Raw genomic sequence first — 21913 nt, forward strand, 5'->3', positions numbered from 1 at the left:
TCCTTAACCCCTTCCTGAGGAAGATGCTGAGAAGATGGCATTGCCCCAACTCAACTTGCACACCGAACTTGTTGGTGGTCTCCACGACCATCAATATGGATTCTGAACATCCAGAGGCATGAAAACTGCTCTTCTGAACACCCGTGAAGAACTGCTTGCATCTCTGGATGCCAACTCCCCAGCTGTCCTCATCCTTCTCAATCTCTCCTCATCTATTGACACAGTCAACCATTCCATCCCCATTCAAAGGCTCGACGATACCCTTGATATCTTGGAACGGGCACTGGACTGGCTGACATCCTTCCCAATTGACTGCTCTTTCCAAGTCATCCTCTGCACCTTCTCCTCTCCTTATTCCTTCACCGCCTGTGGTGTCCCCCAGGGTTCTAACCTCTCCTCTTGGCTCTTTAACATTTACCTTGCTTAGCTTGCATGCCTCATCTCCTCCTTTTTCTCCAACTTTTAGTGTTATGCAGATGACATACAACTCTTTTTCACATGTCCTGCTGACCCTCGTGCACCCTCCATCATCCCCGACTACCTATCTGCCATCCAGGCCTGCCACACCTTCAGAGATCTCTACCTCAATGCCTGTAAAACTGAGACCTTTCCCATTGGGACCCCTGCTCCCTCCTTCCCTTCCCTCTGGCCTTCCTCCTTGGGCTCTCCCCCTGTTCCTTCTTCTGCAGCCAGAAACCTTGGAGTCATCTTTGCCTCCTCTCGCTCATCCCTCACACTCAAGAAATTGTCAAGAAGTCCCACTTTCAGCAATTCCTTCTCAAAGGAATTCTCCCTTTTCTCCGTTTCCCCAAGAGGCTTAATATTACCCGAGCCCTTGTTCTCTCTAGGCTTGACTATTGCAATAGCCTCCTCCTGAATCTACCTTCTGCAACTCTGCGACCCCTCTAGCTAATCCAGAATAGGCCCACGAGACGTATCCTTCGCCTTAAACCCAGGGACCACATCTCTCCTGCCTTAAAAAGTCTTCACTGGCTCCCGGTTGTTGCACGGATTAAATTAAAATCCCTCTGCATCATTGAAAAGACTGTATGGGGCTGGGGACCTCACTTTCTTAAACTTTATCTTACTAAATACTCTCCCTCTAGACCACTAAGTTCCTCTGGCACCAAGTCTTTGTGTGTAAAGCGTTTCGCTAAACAGAGGGTTGGGAGTCGATCACTTTGCTCAGCTGGCTCCCTCCTATGGAACAGTCCCCCCTCCCTCTGTGCCTTGAGCAGGACTTTCTTAAATTCCAGAAGCTCCTCAAGACTTTCTTGTTTATCTCCTGTTTCCCTTCTTCCCTCCTCTGCTAATCCCACAGTTGTTGTGATTGGTGTCTGGGGACCTTTTGCATCCTCGGGGCCCCCGACCTCCCACACCCAATCGCCTAAGCTGCTGTCCACCCTCAGTACTTGCCTTGGCACACCCTCTTCCCTGGAGGTTCGCACTTACATCTAACATGGCTCCAGGCTATGTAGCACTAAACATTCTAAGCACTTCAACAGTGGCTCATCCATGAGCTCGGACTCCCCAGCACTTACCTCCTCTGCCCTCTTCCTTGCTAGTCTTGCGTGTTCTGAATACTCACAAGGCATAGTAGGTTTGTTCTTTTTTCCCTCCACTGCTTTAAATATTGTGTATGTAATGTGTGTCACTTTCTTGTTCCCGTCTCCTCGCCCTGTGGGCGCTTTGAAACAGTATTTTACCTGCTGGATAAGCACCTCAGAAGAAAACAATAAATAGATAAATAAAAATTAACACCATACGTTTGCACGTGCAAACTCCGGCATGCATGTGTTGCATACGAAACGGTCGGAAATGTTTGAGAATCACAAAACCAGATGAAAATGACAAGCAGACATTGGCATGATTTAGGCATGTCATAGTTTACACCCTGGCTTGAAATGGAAATGCAGGCGTGCAGGTACTGACTATCCCAGAGTACCTACTTCCTGTTGCTGGTACTCTCTCTCATTAAAGTATTTACTTCTTGATGAGAAGTGATGCTGCTATGTCTTTCAAATAATTGAAGAGCAGGTACTCAGAACCAGCAAGAAGCTGACCATTAAAAGCACTGGTTCACACCCATATGTACATGCTATTGGACCAGACGCCTCAGCGTTTGTGTCCTCTAAACAAATGAAAACAAATCAAATAATAATAACTCCCGATAGGTATCGGGGGCCTGATGGAGCAGGGAATAGAATCGGCCAGGCTTGTTTGCAGGCTCTTTTTATCCGAGTCAGGCTGTTTTCTCTCCCCAGCGGTATTAAACATCCATTCCAATCACATCCAGAGGTGGAAGCAAAAAAAGCTGTCAGCAATCAAAGAGACTCTCCTTGGCCTCCCTCAGGACACAACGAAAATAGGAGATCCGTGAAGGTCGCGCAGGTTTCTAGCTGTATTTGCAGGAGGCTCTTTGAAAATACCACGCCACAACACTGCGGCTTTGTGCCTGCAGGTCGTCACATAAGCTGCAATTTCTCTTTGTTGTTTCAATAGTCAGCCAGTCCCTTAATGAGTATTTATGCCTCACGGACTTCACAGAATATTATCTGCCCAAAGCACATAAATGGAACTGCACACTCACTGACCAACTGGGATTGCATGTGACACTCATGCGTGGTCTCGCCCAATGGCGGTTAACAACCGCAAAACACACCTACGCTCAGTGAACGGTGTCACCGAACTGAAGCTGCCAACAGCACATCACAGCTTTCTTTTTCCTGCTCAGTGCTACTAACTTACCCGCCTCCCTCATTGCTTTACAGTTCTGCCAGAGCGCCAAGAGACCACGCAGGTGGCAACAGTGCACGGTATAAGCACCTTTAACATAACATCATATAATGTAGCATAACACCAAAAGCATGTGCATAGGATGCAATAAAAAAACACACACCTATATGTAGGATGCAACATATGCCTATATGCAGGATGCAACATATGCCTACACGCAAGATGCAACATATGCCTAGACGCAAGATGCAACATACGCCTATACGCAGTGGTCGAAGTGTAAGAAAAGAAGTAGTGGAGCTATGTTCCCTACAGGCCTGCCCCACCCCTCACAAACCCCATCGCCCTGCCCCCTCCCACACACAATACAAACCCCCAACCACATTTGCCTGCTGTTTAAGGGAATGTTGGGTGCAGTGCACTGAAAGTGCAAGTTATAACCTCTTCCTACACTGTTATTTTAAAACTAAACCATTCCGCAATGGTTTCTTTTTAAAATAAAAGTATAGGAGCTGTAAAACTTAATTAAAAAAAGTATAGGAGCACCGCTCCCGTCCGCTCCCGCTCACTTCGACCACTGCCTATACGTGGGATGCAATATACGCCTATACGCAGGATGTAACATATGCCTATACGCAGGATGCAAGATACTCCTATACGCAGGATGCAACATACGCCTATACGCAGGGTGCAACATATGCCTACACGCAGGATGCAACATACGCCTATTCGCAGGGTGCAACATACGCCTATTCACAGGGTGCAACATATGCCTACACGCAGGATGCAACATACGCCTATACGTGGGATGCAATATACGCCTATACGCAGGATGCAACATATGCCTATACGCGGGATGCAACATACGCCTATACGCAGGGTGCAACATATGCCTATACGCGGGATGCAACATATGCCTAGATGCATGATGCAACATATGCCTATACGCGGGATGCAACATACGCCTATTCGCAGGGTGCAACATATGCCTACACGCAGGATGCAACATACGCCTATACGTGTGATGCAATATACGCCTATACGCAGGATGCAACATACGCCTATACGCAGGATGCAACATACGCCTATACGCAGGGTGCAACATATGCCTATACGCGGGATGCAACATACGCCTATTCGCAGGATGCAACATATGCCTATACGCAGAATGCAACAGGAAGAATACTATAGAGATCACAGAACCATGAGCATATGATTGAGATGTAGCACTGTGCAGCATAGTCCCATGCTTATGGTGTATTTAGTGCAGCAGCATAAGCCTTGTCATCTCAGTAAGACTCAATACAACCCCATCCTTTTTTAATGACTTCATTAAACGCGTACTCGCTCAATTTGATTTTTACATATGCTTGCCCTCGTCATGTTTTGACGAAATGGCCTGCTGCTGAGACAGTGTGTGTTCCACATTCAACACAAACATCTCTCTCACACACACAGACACAGACACACACACGCAGACACTCACATCCCCCTCACCCTCAACCATTACAATCTGTTGGATCATCATAACACGGCTAGCATTCAAAACTCAGTGTTGATTTGCTCTAGAATCCTCCCCAAACCCTTCAGGCATACCACGAGCTTGCCAATTTAGAAAAATAATGTTCTCAAATGTCACATTCCAGCAAACTGTTTATACATTTCTCTGTTTACTTTTCACCCATAACTCTCCTGCTACCTGGACAATGGGAAGCCAAATCTCAAAAACGCCACATTGAAAAATAGTGCAGAGGGTGGCATTTCTGGAAGTGCCAGGTCATCATCCTCATAGGTGGCTTTGCTGCCGTTCAAATGATGTGCTGGCCAGCGCCCTTGTGCACATTAATGTCTGCGACATGCTCCGGACACAAATGTATGACAGGATCCCAGCACTCTCGTGGTTGCTCGGAGCACATTCTGTCCATGTCATTGTCAAATGCACTGGCGTAACAGGGGCCCCCATGTCAACAAAAAAAAGCATTTCCATCCCCACTTGAGGGATTGAAATGCATTTGGAACTGAAGTGCTTCCTAAGGCTGATTTTCCACTTGAATGAAAGTGCACGGTAGGGATGACACTGTCATGAACGAGGCGGTGCACCCACGCTCGTTGCCAGTACTTGCGACCTTGCTGGGTCGCTGGCAGGGACACTGTAATAAACCCACATGGCAAATATCTCTGTTGGTCCGAGTGGCACGCCCTGGGAACTCCTTGGCCAGCTGGTTTTGGGGAGAAAGCCTAGTGCGCCCCCTTGCTGTTACACACTCTTAGCATTCCCTTGTCATGAGCACATGACCGTCACTCGACATTCTTCAAGAATCTCCCATGTTCTCAATGATCAACCTTGAACCTCACTAACTGCAACATTATATATGTGACCACCTAGCGAAACACATGTCGGCAATGCAATAGTAGAATGATGTTGGCAATTGAGCTGTATACATGTGTTAATTACAAAGAATCTTGCATTTCTATTTTTTTATAATTTGAAGAAAAAAACACAAATTGGAATACTCTTGGATGACATATTTGTAAGAAATATTTACAAATGCAAGACGTGGTGACAATGTGTTGGTCTTCGCATTGAATATGTTTGAATACATGTATTGGATTGCTCTGAAAATAAATAATAGTTATGTATATGTGTTGATATTGAGGTATTGGTAATAATTAAGCGCCATTGACATATTGCGAGATTTAAATTGCATGCCACTGTTTAAAAGAAGGTAGAAGTAGGTCAATCGTGTGGGAGTTATCACAATGCTTCAAAGAGTTGGTTTTCTAGTGACAAGAGCAGTTGGATGGCAAAACAGCAAGTTGCATTACCAAAATACCACTACTCAGAGAGGTTTGAGAAGGGGTTTGCTGGTGGCTATAGACAGAATCTAGCAGGAGCCAGTGAATATTGAGAAGGAGAGGCTTGAAAAGCCTGCTCTGGGCTATACCTGTGGTTCTGGTGGTAGCCTGAATCCGCCAGAGTTGGAGAATAGAAGAAAGTAACACTATGGCTGCCCTGTCAAGGCTGGGGCCTTGCAAATACTGTCAATCTTAAGAGGTTGGATAGGATCCTGCAGTTGGCTTGTCCCTAGTCGGCAAAACAATAACGGTAGCATGAAAAGAAGCCAGGTGAGGAGGGAGAAAATCATGCTGTAGAATGATACATGACATCACAAAACTCCTATGTGGAGTAGTACATGACATTACATTACTTTCGATGAAGGCAGTGAAATTAATGCAAAGACAGCAAATGGCAATATGCTGAGCATGTGTAAAATGTTCTATATTATAGTGAATCTGTCATCTGAATAGTTTGCATTGAATAAGCTAACCCAGATTAATCAACAAACTATTCCCTATTAGATAACATTTCTCCAGTAATTAATTAATGTACCCTTTAACATTGCAGTGCAAATGTCTCAGAGGGCAGATTCTGTTTGTTTTTCAGTGGAAATGTAAACGTGCGTGCAAAATGAATGGGCTGTCTTTTCCATTCAGAAGGGCATTGTGTGCTGCAGGAAGCAAAGTTGATATAAGGCAGGAGCTGGGTGTAGAGAGAGAAATGCCAGGATTCTAGAAGGGAGATAGGGTGACAAGAGACATCAGAAAAAAGGCAGGATAAGTAAAGATTGACAGGACTATGGTATAAATCTAGCTAGAAGACGGGGTGGAGAGTCAGTCACCATTTTGCGGAGCGAAGAAATGAAGTGCAGCTGACAGCTGTGCTGTGCCTGGAGGGCATAGCTAAGCTGTAGAGAGAGAGCGAGATACCGGACAGCAATTTGAAGGGTCGAAGCGAGGTCGCTGGCTTTTCACTGTACTGTGAAAAGCTGCGACATTTACAACATTCCGTTTGCAGATAAGACCAACCAGAGAGGGGCTCCTTCAGCACAGAAATTCTACACATTAGGAGTAAGCATGGTAACTTTGAGGAGCGAGCTGAGAGCATGTGTGTTTCCCGTCAGTTAGGCAGTCAAATGAAATGGTTATTTTTAACAAATTTGCTGTTTGTTTTTCTTTTGCATGTTGTATGGGAGCGAGGGGTCCTTAGGCCCTCTCGCGTCATACGCTCCTCAGTACGAGGCTTGGACCACGTGTCTCCGGTAGTGGGATTGCCCCTTGCCCTTATGTGAAGTTAACCACTGTTGACTGCTACATAGATGGGACTTCTGAGCAGGACACAGGGCATCCATCTTTTGTGCCCACTTTCGACTCCATCTTGGGTAAACAGGCCTCACTGCGATAGTACAGCAATGCTCAGCTCCCCTTCCACCGCAGCAGCCAAGGACAGACACACATACACACAAGGCGCGCAGGCAGCTGGCTGGCCCCCACCCTTGCACTCCCCCTGCGAAGGAAAGCTCTGCGCTTCCATTCTCACGCTGAAGCTGGAGAAAGTTGCAACAATCAATATGCTACAGTTTTCTTCCTCTGAGATCACTGTTCATCTGAGAACCGGCATGTGAAGCAGAATGACCTAAGCACTTTCTGCTCGATTCGTTCTCATAAACGTGCAAGCCACCCACCCCCATTAGAACAATTTATTGCCATCCTGACCCTGCACCCTCTGTAAGGTATTTCTTTCAAGTGCCAAACCCTCACCTGTGCTGCGAAATCCACCCAATACACTTCTTACTAACCTTAAGCATTTTTACTACTCTATATGTTTTTACTTGCACTAATGAGTTTGAAACCTAGGACCTTAAGCATTTTTACTACTATATATGTTTTTACTTGCACTAATGAGTTTGAAACCTAGGAAAAGATGCAAAACACAGCCTGATTCCTCTACATGCACAATAAGGTCAAGGCCTTCAAAAGCCACAAATTACCCAATTGTACTGACAACAATCATTGTGTGTGACTTATGTAGAAATGTGACAAGTAGCATAAAATGTTTTAAATAGTTTGTTATTTAGTGTGTAACATATTAGCTTAGGTAGTGACCACAGTGACCGGACCCTGACCTGCATGGAGCACAAGATGTTTGACGTCCGTCAGCTACTCAGCCAACCAGGAGGAAGAGATGCTACCCACACCTACAGCACCACACCGTCTGGCCAATCGGGTCCATTTAGCATTTTTTGTTAGAGTTACTTTAACTAATATAAATACAAGTATGATGTAATGAGATGGGAGAGAGTTTTTGGGTTATTTCCTAGCTGGAGAAATAAACCATCCTTTGAACTCTTGCAGCCGGGTCTCAGTGCTTCTTTCCCCGACAAGCGGTTGTGTCTACTATTTTATTTTTTCTCTCACACGTAGTAAGCCGGGGAAAGGCACCTACATTTTTGGTGACCCCCGCAACGTGATTTAGAGAGGTGCCTTGAGGCCTGCGCCACCTGGCAGCGAGATCCAGGGCGCCCCCCAGCAGAACCATCACCCCCGCGGTTGACCAGACTGTGCACACCAAGAAGAAAGGGTCAAGGGTTCCCAGTTGACGAATACCCGATCGAAAAAGTTGCTCGCCACGGCTTGGTTGGGGGACGGACCTGAGCGAGGTCCGGCCGTGAGCGGCGACCCTCGGAGTACCTGACTGAACACGTGGAGTCCCGGTTGCAAAGACCCCAAAGGAAGGTAACGGGAAATACGGGAAGAAGGGAATTAGCAACAAAGGGAAGGTAGCCAAGAATAGGGTCTGCCTGAGTGACGGTGAGGCTTTTCTGATCTATCCTTTACATGGCCATTAGGTGTTGTAAGATGTGAGAAGAAGAAGAGAAGTGGTATCCTAGCCCGTAGGGGGTAGAAGGCGGCGCCACGTAGCATTTGTCCCGACCAATTGCAGAATAGAGATAAAGTGAAAAATAGTAGGAGTCTAGTGCAGGCTCGGAGTAGTTTTTAGAATATTCTTTTTCCGTGGAAGAAATCGTGAGACATAATAAAGGTGAAAGAGGTGGGGAGTGAATGCGAAATAGTAGGTAATATAGGGAAGAAGAAAAAACAGGGACAGTAACGGGAATAGGGAAAGAACAAACGCGCGCAGGCAGTGCATGTGTATGTTGCATGATTATATGTTTGTTGGTCTGCTTTTATGTATATGTTTTGTTGAACACGGTAAAGTATTTTAATACAAGTAATTTGTGATTGATATAAGGTAAAGCAGAAGAAATAAACTGTGAGAGGTGATCAGGTAACACCTCTCAGAAAGCTAATGTGACATATGGTAATTGTGAGCATTGATAAAGAACGTATTATTTCCACATATTGTAACTGACATACCTAGTTAGAGGTGGGAAGAGATCCAAAGGTACTAGAATACACAAGAAAGGAAAAGAAACATTGCCATGGGGGGAGTAACACCACTAGCACATATTTGCCAGCACCTTCCACTTTATAGCGACAGGATACAGAAGTATCACGATCAGTGGCTCACTGAGATAAAGGGAGACGGGGTCACACCAATTTGGCCAGAAGGAGGATCATTTGACAAAAGAGTGTTGGACCTAGTATCAACACATTTGTTAGCGCGATATAAAGGGAAACAGTTACAGAATCGGAGATGAGTGTTAGATTTATGGCGAATGTTTGAGGAAGTTGCCCCCACGGCAGAGGTAGGTACCAGCCGAATGATAGAAAAGCAGAAAAACCCTGAAGAAGTAGGCGGGACACCAAAAGGGGAATGCTCAACAACTACAACCGAAAACGAAGTAACAAAAATCTATCCCTTAATGACTAGGCCAGCGGTAGGGTTGAGTGAACCCCTTTATATACCACCCACCGCCACTGCCCAAGGCGGGGCAACAGCCCCCGAACCTCCACCATATGACAAAGGAGGCCTGTATGGCCCCACGAGCGCGCCTCCTGTGGATATAGCATGTTTAACAGGTGATTTGAACCGTCAGCTAGCACACACACAAATGGAAATGACACGGTTAAGAGCTTTATGTGACAAAGGGCAAATGCTGCCAGGGGGAGGGGAGGTACCCCCGCTGTCACTGGCAGATCTCACACCTCCGATCGGGGCAGCAAGCAATGCAACCCCAGCAGCCTCGGTATCAGGACAGTCTATAGTATCACAAGGGACGTCATCGCAGCAGAGGCAAGAACAAGAGTGGCAGTCAGGACAGTTCCTGTTCCAATTGAATAACAAACCAGTGAGAATTATACGCCCAGATACACCAGAGAGTCAACAAAGTGGAGACCAGGGTGAAAGACAAGGAAGTGAACCTAGGGAAAACTGGGAGGATAATAACGAGCTAGAGTCAGAAATAGAAGAAATATGGGACGATTTAGATGAATACGAAGAGGCAGCTGCTGCAGAGGGGTCCCCACTACCAAACCGCCGTTACCCAGACACACTATCGCCACCATTATGGCAAGGTAGATTAAGACAACAAACAGGGAGGATAGGAAACATATTGGTAAGTAAAATGAAAAAAGGGAAGACAAGCAGAACGGGAAAGAAACAAAAACTACAAATGCCACTGATACATAAAGGAGCAGGTAGGCCAAACTACATTCCGTGGGCCCAAATGGACAAAACCAACTTGTTAAAACTCCTCCCCCTGCTGACGGGAGGCACAGGTAAGTGGATATATGTATTTGAGAAGAACATGGCAGGTGTGCCGTTAGCTATAGGTGATGTAAAAGGTCTTAGTTTCAGCAATCAGGGACCAAGCAGACACAATCTGGGAAAGGGCAGGGATCCCGGGAGTAACGATGAGCTGTGACCGACACGATGGATCACCATTTAACAATGTTCGAGCACAAGTGTGGGATGCATTCTGGCGTGCATTTCCAGACGTTCCAGATTTACATGCAGTGATGCAGTGCACGATGGAGGAGAACGAGGATACTGCGCAATTCATTTTGCGAGTGCAAGATTTATGGAGAAGCGAAACTGGAACGGCATGGAATCAATCAACAGCTTTATTCTATTTTATGATTCAAAATGGGGTTGCCGAAAGAGGTGCAGAAGGCCTTGGACAAAATAGCTGGGATCGAAGCCAAAGTGTGGCCTGAAATTCAGAGCATAATTGTACACCACTGGAGGAGGATCAAAGAGAAGGAAAAGGAGGTCACGCAAAAGAGACTGGCTGACAAAGCAAAATTAGTACAGACGAAATTAGTGAAGGTCGCCGCCATTACTGCCAGTGCAACAGCAGACAGAGGAAACGAAGGAGAGGAAAACGCGGGAGGAAGGCCCGTTGGGATAGCAGCGCAGTGGGTTGGAGAGGACCAAGGACAGTGGAACGGAGAGGAACAGCCATGCCAAGTATTGCAGTGGCAGAACAGGCCGGCCCAAGGAAGAGGTGGGTACCGCGGGCAAAGGGGAGGATACGGAGGAATGGGAAACAGAGGGTATGGTGGGCACGGACCAAGGGGAGGACAACAGGGGTCGTGTTGGAATTGTGGAAGATGGGGACATTATTCACGAGATTGTAGAATGCGACCATCAGGGTATTTTCAAGGGCAGCAGCAACAGCCCATGATCAATGAACAGGGGTGGGGCTGCCCACACCCAGGTAGCCCTTGTGGAGCTCCAATGGGGAGGGGGGGGACAACAGGATCAATACTGCTGTGACCCTCAAATGCAACAGAGACAGCCAGCCCCACAACAGCAGCAACAGCCACAACAGCAAAACGCACTACAGCCCATGGCGAGACAAAACCCAGTAGGGAACATAAACAATAACCCCTTTGCAGCGGCCGCAAACGGTGCCCCTGCACCATTCCACGGCGTAACGGTCGTGGGTGACAACGTTTTTTTCAATGCCAGGTCAGCACAGATACCAAGACTAGGACAGCCCACAGGGAGCACTTGCGTGTCCAGTCCTATCCACCACACAGACTGCAAATGAGGAACCACTAGTGGCGGCAGAGATAGGAAACAAGCAGTTTATCTTTATGTAGACTCTGGAGCAGAAAAATCATGCCTCACAGAAGGGCGGATTTAGCTCTCGGGAAGAAACTTGGAGACGCAGGGGTTCTCTGGGGCTATTTTAAAAGTTCCTTATACAAAAGATCTTGATGTAACAGTGGGGGGAAAACTGTGTGTGCACCCCTATTGTATTACGAAGACACACCAATCAATTTGATAGGACGAGACTTGCTCAGTAAGTTAAACATGACCATAGCCTTTACTGAAAGAGGAATAGTGTTTTCGACGCCAGGGGTATGCCCCGTACGGGCACTCTTGATAATAAGCACGATTACAAAGGAAGTTGCAGTAAGAGGAATTCCCATTGACATGGACATGTTTGTCTATGGAATACAGGTATTAGCCCGAGTAGTGCCTGAAATAACACAAAAAGAGTGGAGAATACCATCTGACTTCATATTCCGCCCAATCACACCAACAGATGTAGTGCCAGGCACAATTATGTCTATAGACATTGAGGCAGTTCAAGTTTCCAACAAACGCATTGTGGTCATAGGCCTGGACACGCAAGGACGCGAGTGGAGAAGTGTGCTATGTATAGAGCCAAACATAATGCTAAAAGATATAACTGATGAAGAATTGTTTACTGATTACGAAGGGGATGGAGAAATAATAATGGAAATAAGCATACCGTGTGACATTATGATTCAATACAGAGAAATACACAACCCACTCATGGCTGACATAAAGGCCCCAATGACAATATTTGAAGAAGACATGGCCAGGGTAGCACCTGAAATTTGGACTACAGGACCACACAATGTAGGATTGTTGCACGAGGTAACTCCCATAAAAATTAAACTGAAACCAGGTGCCCGCTTACCCAGAGTGAAACAATACCCAATATCCAAAGAAGCAGAGGAAGGTATTAGAGAAACAGTGAATGCACTCCTAAGCCAAGGTATTTTAGTGCCATCAACTTCCCCATGCAACACAGCAATTTTTCCGATTAAGAAAGCAAAAGGAGGGGCGTGGAGAATGGTCCAGGACCTCTGCCCACTTAATGACATCATCCAAAAAGAGTTCCCTTTAGTGCCTAATCTGTCATCAATATTGTGCAGTATACCAAAAGAGGCAACTTGCTTCACTGTCATTGATCTGAAAAATGCCTTTTTCTCTGTGCCACTCGCACCAGAGTCGCAGTACCTTACAGCTTTTACATTAGGAAACAGCAGATATGAACATCGCAGACTCCCACAGGGGTATTGCGAGAGCCCAAGCATTTTCAACAGAGTACTACGAGAAGACATTGGTAACATAGATTTAAGGAGCACCATTATACAGTACGTAGACGATTTACTCGTCTGCAGCAAAACAGAAGAAGAGTGTAGAGAAGACTCGATAACACTGCTTAACGTATTGGCTGCCAAGGGATACAAGGTGGACAAAGGAAAGTTACAATACTGCCTTGCTGACTTTGTGTATCTTGGCCAGCAAATATCTAAAGATGGAAAAAGAATACTACCAGACAGAGCAGCAGCCATTCGACACATTATCATACCAAAAACAGTGAAGGACATTCAGAAATTTCTTGGCATATGTAACTATTGCCGAGCGTGGATCCTCGATTACGCAGCATACACATGGCCAATGCTACAAGCACTGAAAGAAGCACAAAAGAACAGAGCCCCAATAAAATGGACACAGGAGACAATTGCTCAATTCTCTCGATTAAAAGACCTTATTTCAGACGCTCCAGTCCTTGCAAATCCAGATTATGAAAGGGAATTTTTCCTGTTTTCACACAGCAATGGAACATTGATGACAGCAGTATTGACACAAAAGACATCGCTAGGCCATAAACCATTAGCGTACTACAGTGGAATATTAGACCCAGTAATGCAGGGACATTTCGCTTGTGAACAGGCCCTCGCTACAGTGGCCTTCGCCATTGAGAAAAGTGCCACGATCGTAATGGGATGTTCAGTGACGCTATATGAGGAACACTCGTTATTTGCTATCTTGGAAAGATCAAAATCTACCCTCACAACACAGAGAGCCTCTGCTTATGAAATAATAATATCAAGTCCAAATGTACATGTGGTCAGATGCAAGACAGTGAACCCAGCCACCTTCATTACAGAGCCATGCACAACTGAGGATTTACAGGAACACGATTGTAGCACATATGAGGGAGAGGGCGATGACATTCCCAAAGCAAGCAAAAACGCCCTTACAGAAGGAGAAATTTATTTCATAGACGGGCCAGCATCCATAAACTCAGAGACAGGAGAGAAACATGTGGGGATGGCGGTAGTGCGCATGGAAGAAGACACATACGAAGTGATTGTTCAAAAACGCCTCCCCTCACACTACTCTGCACAAGCAGCCAAACTGACTGCACTAATCAGTGCGTTACACACAGCCAAAGATTGTGCCGTGACAATATATTCAGACTCAGCTTATGTCACCACCACAGTTCACTCAGGACTATCACGTTGGCGAAGGAGAGGGTTCAGAAGAGCAGATGGGTCCCCTGTACAACATGCCACGCTGCTTAATGAACTAATAGAAGCTTTAGCGAAACCATCGGTAGTAGCGGTGGTTAAATGCCAAGCCCATACCAATAACACAGACGCCGTCTCATTGGGGAACGCGGCAGCCGACGCGGCAGCCGACGCAGCAGCGAAGGAGGCCTCGTACTTCAATAAGACACCAACATCAGAGTATATTGTGAAAACAACCACAGCAGAACAACCAGCAGAAGCCTATAGTAACACGCCTATAGCACAATTGATCGAACTCCAGAGAAGGGCCCCACTGGAAGAGCAGGAGTTGTGGGGCAAACGAGGGTGTAAGCAATCAGCCACAGATCTCATTTGGAGACAGGAAATGACAGGCAAGGTAGTGATGCCCGTAGAATTATTAGAAGTAGCATTCCAACAACTGCATTTCCCAGCTCACGTTGCAAAACACCACATTGCCTCAGACATTCAAGAGGATTGGTTTGTTCCTAATATACACAAATATTTGTCTAAATTTGTGATTGAATGTACTACATGCCAAACTTACAATTCAGGAATGACATTACGAACCCTGCGTGGCACTTTGCCACGCCCTACAGGTCCATTTAGAGAACTACATATTGATTATGCCGATATGGGAGAAAGATGTAATGGAGCAAGATACTTGATTGTGGCGGTATGCCCTTTTTCACGGTGGGTAGAAGCAGGCCCCTGTCCCCATCCTGATGCAAAATGTGCTGCCAAGTTCCTTGTGCGAGAAGTATTTGTCAGGACTGACTAGTTTCATAACAGGAAGAGTAACAAGATTAACATTGTGCCTTTAGAGCTGGCTGGGTTAGTTGTGCTTTTAGAACTGGCTGGTTTAGTAACAGGAAGAGTTTGTTCATAGAATTAACATTGTGCTTGCCCAAGTCAAGATGGAGTGAAAGAAACTTACTCTGATTGGTTAAAGAAACAATGATATGTTTGGTTGCCTGATTGGTGGAGAGGACAATGGGTTTGATTCTTGGGAGATGAGCAAGATTCTAAACTGCCTTTCATCCAGAGAAATTCAGTGGCTGGTTATGTATTAGTTAAGCTCCTTAAGTAAGGCCTTTCCAGGGCTCAGAAAATCTACCAAAGTAAGAATATCGTTTGCTGATCCAATTTGAACATGAAGTCATCAGTTGGGATCGTTCTTTTAAAGATTTTGAGATTGTCACAGTGAACTTTCATTTTCTTTTATAAGAAAACTTTTTTTTTTTTTGATACAACAATTTTTATTGTTTTTTCACACAAAGAAAACACACGTCTCGCACAGCGAGAAAACAGTTACGTTCCTCCCCCACCCACCAACAAACACTTTTCACTTATCCATTACTATAATGCTCCTAGGCGTTGTCAACTGTCTTTATCGTGCTTGTAGCGTGTAACTCTGTAATATCCGTTCATGTCCTTGGGTGCTACCTCCCTGCCGAGCAGGGGGCATCTTTCAGTGTAAGTCTTCCCACTTTTGCCAAATTTTCGGGCCTTTTTCAGGGCATCCCCTGGCCGTGTAGATTCTTTTCTCCATTGCGACACAAATGCTCACGTCCGTGGTCCATTGTTCATATTTTGGTGCTGATTCAGAGCCCCAGAGTTGCGCTATGTTTCTTTTGATTAATGCACTGGCCGTGAACAACAGCACTTTTTCGTACCGTGACAGTTCAATCTCATCATCTATCCCCAATAATAGCAGTTTTGCATTTCTGTGAACCTTTTTGCCCAAAACCATTGAGAGATCGTCGCAGCACTGCTGCCAATAGTGTCGAATTATGGTGCAGTCCCATAGAATGTGAAAGAAGGTGCCCTCATCTCGTTTGCATCTCAAACACGTGGAAGAGGAAGCCCTACCCCATTTGAAAAGGGCAACCCTCGGATAATATATTCTATGCAGTATCTTTAGTTGTACCAATCTCAATCTGGAGGAGATCGCTATTTCTCTAGGGAACATCAGGGCAGTTACCCAATCCTCAGGGAGCATACTACCTATGTCCCCCTCCCATTTCGTTTTCAGGTTCGTCAGTTCCTCGGTGGCAAATGACGTTATGACACCATACATGGTAGATGTGACTTTACTTTTAATCATGTCTGGGAATAGGTTACGTTCCAAAGGGGTGTATTCCGGCATGTCAAACATCTCAGGAAGATGAGTTTGTATGGCGTGTTTGAGTTGTGTGTAACGATACTGCTCTTTAGTTGTCAGACCGGAGTTGGCGATTAGATTCGCAAGAGGTACCATTTCGTTACCTTGTATTACATCGCCAATTTTGGTGATACCCGCTTGGGTCCAGGAGTGCCATTTTGGAAGTTTGTTCACTTCCGGAAGCAGTTTATTATTCCATAAAGGTTGAGCTGGGGTCAGCTTATTATCCCAACCTAGGTATCTGTGGACGTTCGACCATGTTAGAGATAGGTGTGAAAGCATGGATGGGGTAGTGGCTCGATCTTTTCGTCGATAGAGGTATCGAAGTATGGGCCGTTCTTTTTGGGTAGGGTCTGGTTCTCTGTTGTGTGGTAGTGTCATGTCTGCGTGGAGTTTGTCGTTCACTATTGCCATTTGACTGGCCCAGTAATAAGTTTGCACTCGGGGCAATCCAATCCCACCTTCCCATACGGATCTTTGTAGCGTGGTTAGTGCTAAGCGCGGATGACCTCCCTTCCATAACAGTTTGCGTAGCGACTGGTCTATTTTCCGAAATTCGTTAGGAGCTATGGGTAGCGGTGCATTTTGAAGTATGTAAAGGAAGCGGGGGAGTGCCAGCATCTTAAACAGTGCGGCTCTGCCTAGTAGTGTCAGTGGTAGGGACATCCAGTGCTGGACGTCTTCTTTGAATCTCGTCATTATTGGATACAGGTTATTGGGCACATAGTCTGTCAGGTTGTTCGTGACTTGTATGCCTAGGTATCTGAACTTCTCCTTCTCCACATAATATGGACAGTCATCCGGTACCGCATTGTCTATGTGTTGCAGTGGAAACAATCTGGATTTATTCCAGTTGACGCGAAGACCGCTGAATGCGCCGTATTTAATTAATAATCGCGTCACTATGGGGCAGGATGTACGTGGGTCTTTCAGGTATACTAACAGATCATCTGCGTAGAGGGATACCTTGTCCTCCCAGTTGTCTGCCCACCTAAAGCCACTCCATGTTTGCGTAGATCGCAGTAGAATTGCTAGGGGCTCAATTGCTATTGCAAAGATTAGGGAAGACAGGGGACACCCTTGTCTCGTGCCTCTGCCTAAATAGAAGGGGTTGGAGACGTGTCCATTCACTTTCGTGGCTGCTTCGGGGCGGTTGTAAAGTAATTTGACCCAGCTCATGAAGTATGGTCCAAAGCCCATGCGTTGCATGATCGCCCATATTGCCTCCCAATAGACTGAGTCGAATGCCTTCTCGAAGTCTACAGCGAGTAAAGCCAAAGGATCCTGAATCTCAGGTGTTCTCTCCAGTGCAGTATGCAGCCTGTATATGTTTTGTCTAGTAGACCGCTGTGGCATGAATCCACACTGGTCGGGATGTATGAGTGTGTGTATGACCTGTTGGAGGCGGTTGGCTAGCACCTTGGCCAGCACCTTGGCTTCGCAGTTTATGAGAGAGATGGGCCTGTAGGAGCTGCACTTGTCGGGTGGCTTGTCTGCTTTGGGCAGGACCACAATTGTGGCTTTCCTTAGATCAGGGGGGAGACAGCCCTGTGAGTGAGAGTGCTGTAGTGCGCGAAGCAAGTGTGGGGAAATTATGTGTGCACCTATTTTTTTCCATGTTTCAATGGGGAAGCCATTCGGGCCCGGGGTTTTACCTGATTGGATTTCTGACATGGCTTGGGTCAGTTCGCCTTCAGTGATTGTCTGTTCTAACAGGGTAGACTGTTCTGCACTTAAGGTGGGGAGGGCAATCTCCTCTAGGACATTCATCACGGGTGATGAGGCTGGTGCCCTATATAGCTCAGCATAGTATTTTGCGAAACCCTCCGCTATGTCTGCGTCCTTCACCAATGGGTCTGATTCTCCTGTTGCTAGTTGCCTGACCTGGCTGGATCCCAGGTCTTTGCGTTCCAGCCATGCCAGCATCTTCCCGGCTTTATCCCCCGTTTCGTATATCTTTGCACGCATTGCGGTATGCGCCTGCTTTGCGTTATCTAACGCTATGTGTTGGAGTTGCGCCTGCGCCAGTTGTAGTGCACGGTGCGTTTCCAAGTTGTCATGGGCTAGGTGTTCGGTCTCTGCTTTCTGCACATTTGCTTCGGCATGGTGTATTGCCTCTGTTTGTTTCTTTTTATGGGCTGTGATCCAGGCTATTATTTCCCCTCTAAGTACTGTCTTGAACGCCTCCCACAAGATTACCGGGCTATCCACTGAGTTGGTGTTCCTTTCAAAGTATTCTTCAGTGGTCTTTTGGATGTGTTCAACCAGCTCTGGGAAGCCTAAATAGTAACTGTTCAGTCGCCAGCTGGGTGGTGGGATCGAATTGTTGGTATTAAGTGTTGTCACAAGCGGGGAATGGTCTGATATGCCTCTGGGGAGAAAGTATGCCTCACGGACCTCGTGCATGTTGTTCAGTGGCAGTAGGAGGTAGTCTAACCTAGACAGCGAGGCATGTGCACCGGAATGGTATGAGTATTCCTTTGTGGCGGGGTGTAGCGTTCTCCACACATCCTGTAGTCCCAGTGCGCCCACAAATGTGGCGAGTTTTGTGCGTGCATTCGGATTTCTAGATCTTCTGTGTGTTCTGTCAAGGTCCACGTCCATTACTTCATTAAAGTCTCCCCCGATCAACGTAAGGTCTGCAAGGTTGTTCATAATTAGAGGCGTAATATCGTTAGTCAGGGGGGTCAATAGGTTAGGAGGTGCATACACCGCCATCATGGTCACTGAACGCTCTCCAATCGTGCCTGTCGTGAGTACAAACCTCCCTCCCGTGTCTTGTGTGGTGGATTTGGGGACAAAGGGAAGTCTTTTATGTATGAGGATCAGTACCCCTCGTGACCCCATGGTGAAACCGGCGTGGAATGCTAGCCTGTAGTTGGTGCGTCTAAAGAATAAGCAGTTGGTACCGGCTAGGTGTGTTTCCGTCAGGAATACTACATCCGGGGAGTGTCTATTCAGCGTTTGCAGCACTAGGCGTCTTTTAATGCAATTGCCGAGCCCATTGACGTTCCAAGTCAACACTCGGATTGTTCTATTTCTGGTCACGTTAGTGATTCCAGCTATTCGTCATGTGTTTCAGCGATAACAGGGTGCACTAGTCCCCCGATAGCACTGTGGCGTTTCATGTTATAATGAGAACAGTCAGGGTTGAAACCAGGCTGGTGTTTTATCGGGCGTGATTCCATTTGTGATGTGTAGAGTGCTAGCAAGTACGGATTGACAATTGGTGCGTTAAGGGTGGTGTAGTCTTTGGCATTACAGGTGGCGTGGTATCTCGGAACATAACTAACTTGAAACAAATCCCCATCCCCCCTCCCTATACTCCTCCCCAACATGAAGTATCTGTCGCCCTAACTCTACTGGCTACAAACAACTACATCGCCAGATTCAACTTAATGTGAGCTGTTTACACCTTTCTCCCGACTTACTGTTCTTGTGCAAGTCTGGTGTTCCAGGTCACAAGTCTCGATCTGAGGGCGTGGCTTTGGCCGATGCAGTGAGTGCCCCCGTGCTTCCCAGGCCGCGTGCCTTACATAGCACGGTGTGATCTAATAGTTCGTTAGGTGTGTCGTGGTCGAACAAAATGCCTCATCAGTATCAATGTTTCAGTCCATTTCCTCTTGTTGTGGTGGTTCCTGCACCGGGGGTTGTGGAGCTGGGCGTCCTCTGTCCGGTGGTGGGCGGCGGTTTCTGTTTCTGCCTCTGTTGTTTGCGAGTGTCCAGTCGCCTGCAATGTGCTGCTTTGCCCAATTCCATGCTTCTTTCGGGTCTGAGAAATGTATTGTTGTCCCACCGTGGTAAATTTTGAGCTGGGCCGGATAGAGCAGGCCGTATTTAACGTGTAAGGATTGGAGTTGCCTTTTGAGCTGATCAAAAGATTGCCTGGCTCTCTGGATCTCCCTTGTGTAGTCAGGGAAGAATGTCACTCTGGATCCATTGAAGGTCAGTGTGCCTTTGGCTCGCGCCGTCTGGAGTAGCGCATCTCTATCTCTGTAGTTCAGCAGTCTTGCGACTATGGTGCGTGGCGGGGCGCCGGGTATCGGTTTTCCAGAGGGGACACGATGCGCTCGTTCGATTGAAAAGAACTTCGAGAATGTCTGGGGCTCAAACATGTCGGTGATCCATTGTTCTAGGAACAGTTCCATGGAAGGGCCCTCCGTTTTCTCCGGTACGCCCAGGATGCGCACGTTGTTTCGTCTCGATCGGCCTTCACTGTCCTCGGCCTTCTCCTCCAGTGTTTTCAAACGCGCCACCACTCCGGCCATCCTCTGTTCCATGGTGCGCAGCCCATCTTCATTCCCAGAGATCCGCTGTTCCGCTTCTCCCGTGCGGGAGGACAATTTCTGGAGATCATGACGGAGAAGCGAGACATCTGTACTGATGCTGTCCATCTTTTGTTCCATAGAGGTTCTGGAGTTAGTTATCGCCGCCATGATGTCCTTTAGGGATATGGCTTGTTCTGTTTCTAGCATGGGGTTCGACTGTTCGTGGTCCGTTTGTGCGTTTGCTGCGGCCGTGGTGAATTGATCTATCCTACTTTGGCTGGTCCCTCTTTTTGTTTTGTCCTTCCCCGTAGTGGCCGGCATGGTTTGTGGCGTTTAAACGGTACCGTCCGGGGCAGATGTTTCGTTGGGCAGCGTCGTTCGGGTGCGGTCCGCTGGACACTGTGGTAGGGTTTAATACGCAGTTGGGTCTGTACGGTGTCCAAAGCCGCGGCCACCAATCATCGGTGTCTCGCCGTGAGTAGGTGTGCCGTGAGGTAGTTTCACCTCGTATTCCGTTGTCGACGGTTCTCGGGCAGCGGGAATGGGCGAGGATGTAGATCGGTCCCACGGGGTCCCTGTGCCCCAAAATGGCGGGTTCCCGCTTTCCCTTTATCCCCCTCTCCGTACCGCAGGATAGAGGTGGTAGTCGTCCGGTGACGGGCAGGGGTCCCCTCAGGAGTTCAGTGGTCGCTCCGGTGGCATCTGCAGGCCGCGGCCGCATGTGCGGGAATATTGGTGCGAGGCCGTGTGCCTACTATCACTGACTGTCGACGCCGTGTCCAGGGGCGTATCTCTTCCGTTTCACGATTTATCCTCGAAGTTAGGATCCTTCGTTTGCCGTGCGGTCCGGCCCGGCCTCGACCCCGTCGGCCGCCGGTGTTCAGGCAAAATTCAGTAGTGCTTGTTGGTGACCACGGCACCCTTTGTTCATCCGCGGTTCGCGGCGGCCATCTTGCGAGCTCCGCGGCGCGTCCGCTCGCTTTCAGAAATATCTTACTAAGTGGGTTCCGCGGCACCGATTTCCTCCAGGAACCGGTCGGGACATTCAGCAGAGGTTCCCACGTCGAATAGACGCTTTTTGGTTGTGCAGGAAGCAGGATTGTTTCAGGATACGGCTAGCGGCCCGGGAGCGAAGCGATCTCACGTCCTCATCGCTCGGCTGTTGGCCACGCACCCCTTTTATAAGAAAACTTAAAGAGTAAACAAGTTTCAAGTTCATTTGAGAAAAGAGACATTACAGTTAAAGTTATTATAAGGAAAACAAGCTTGAAGATTGTGCGTAGGATTTTAAAGTTGATTAGCTGTGTGAAATGTTCTTCAAGACTGTTTAATGTGTGCGCGAGCTCGCAAGTTGCCGTTTGCATGTTCTTTTTAAAGTGCGTGTACATTTTTCACGTGAAAG

Source organism: Ambystoma mexicanum, chromosome 5p (genome assembly GCF_040938575.1).
Source record: "Ambystoma mexicanum isolate Mex_15411 chromosome 5p, UKY_AmexF1_1, whole genome shotgun sequence".
Classification (NCBI taxonomy): domain Eukaryota; kingdom Metazoa; phylum Chordata; class Amphibia; order Caudata; family Ambystomatidae; genus Ambystoma; species Ambystoma mexicanum.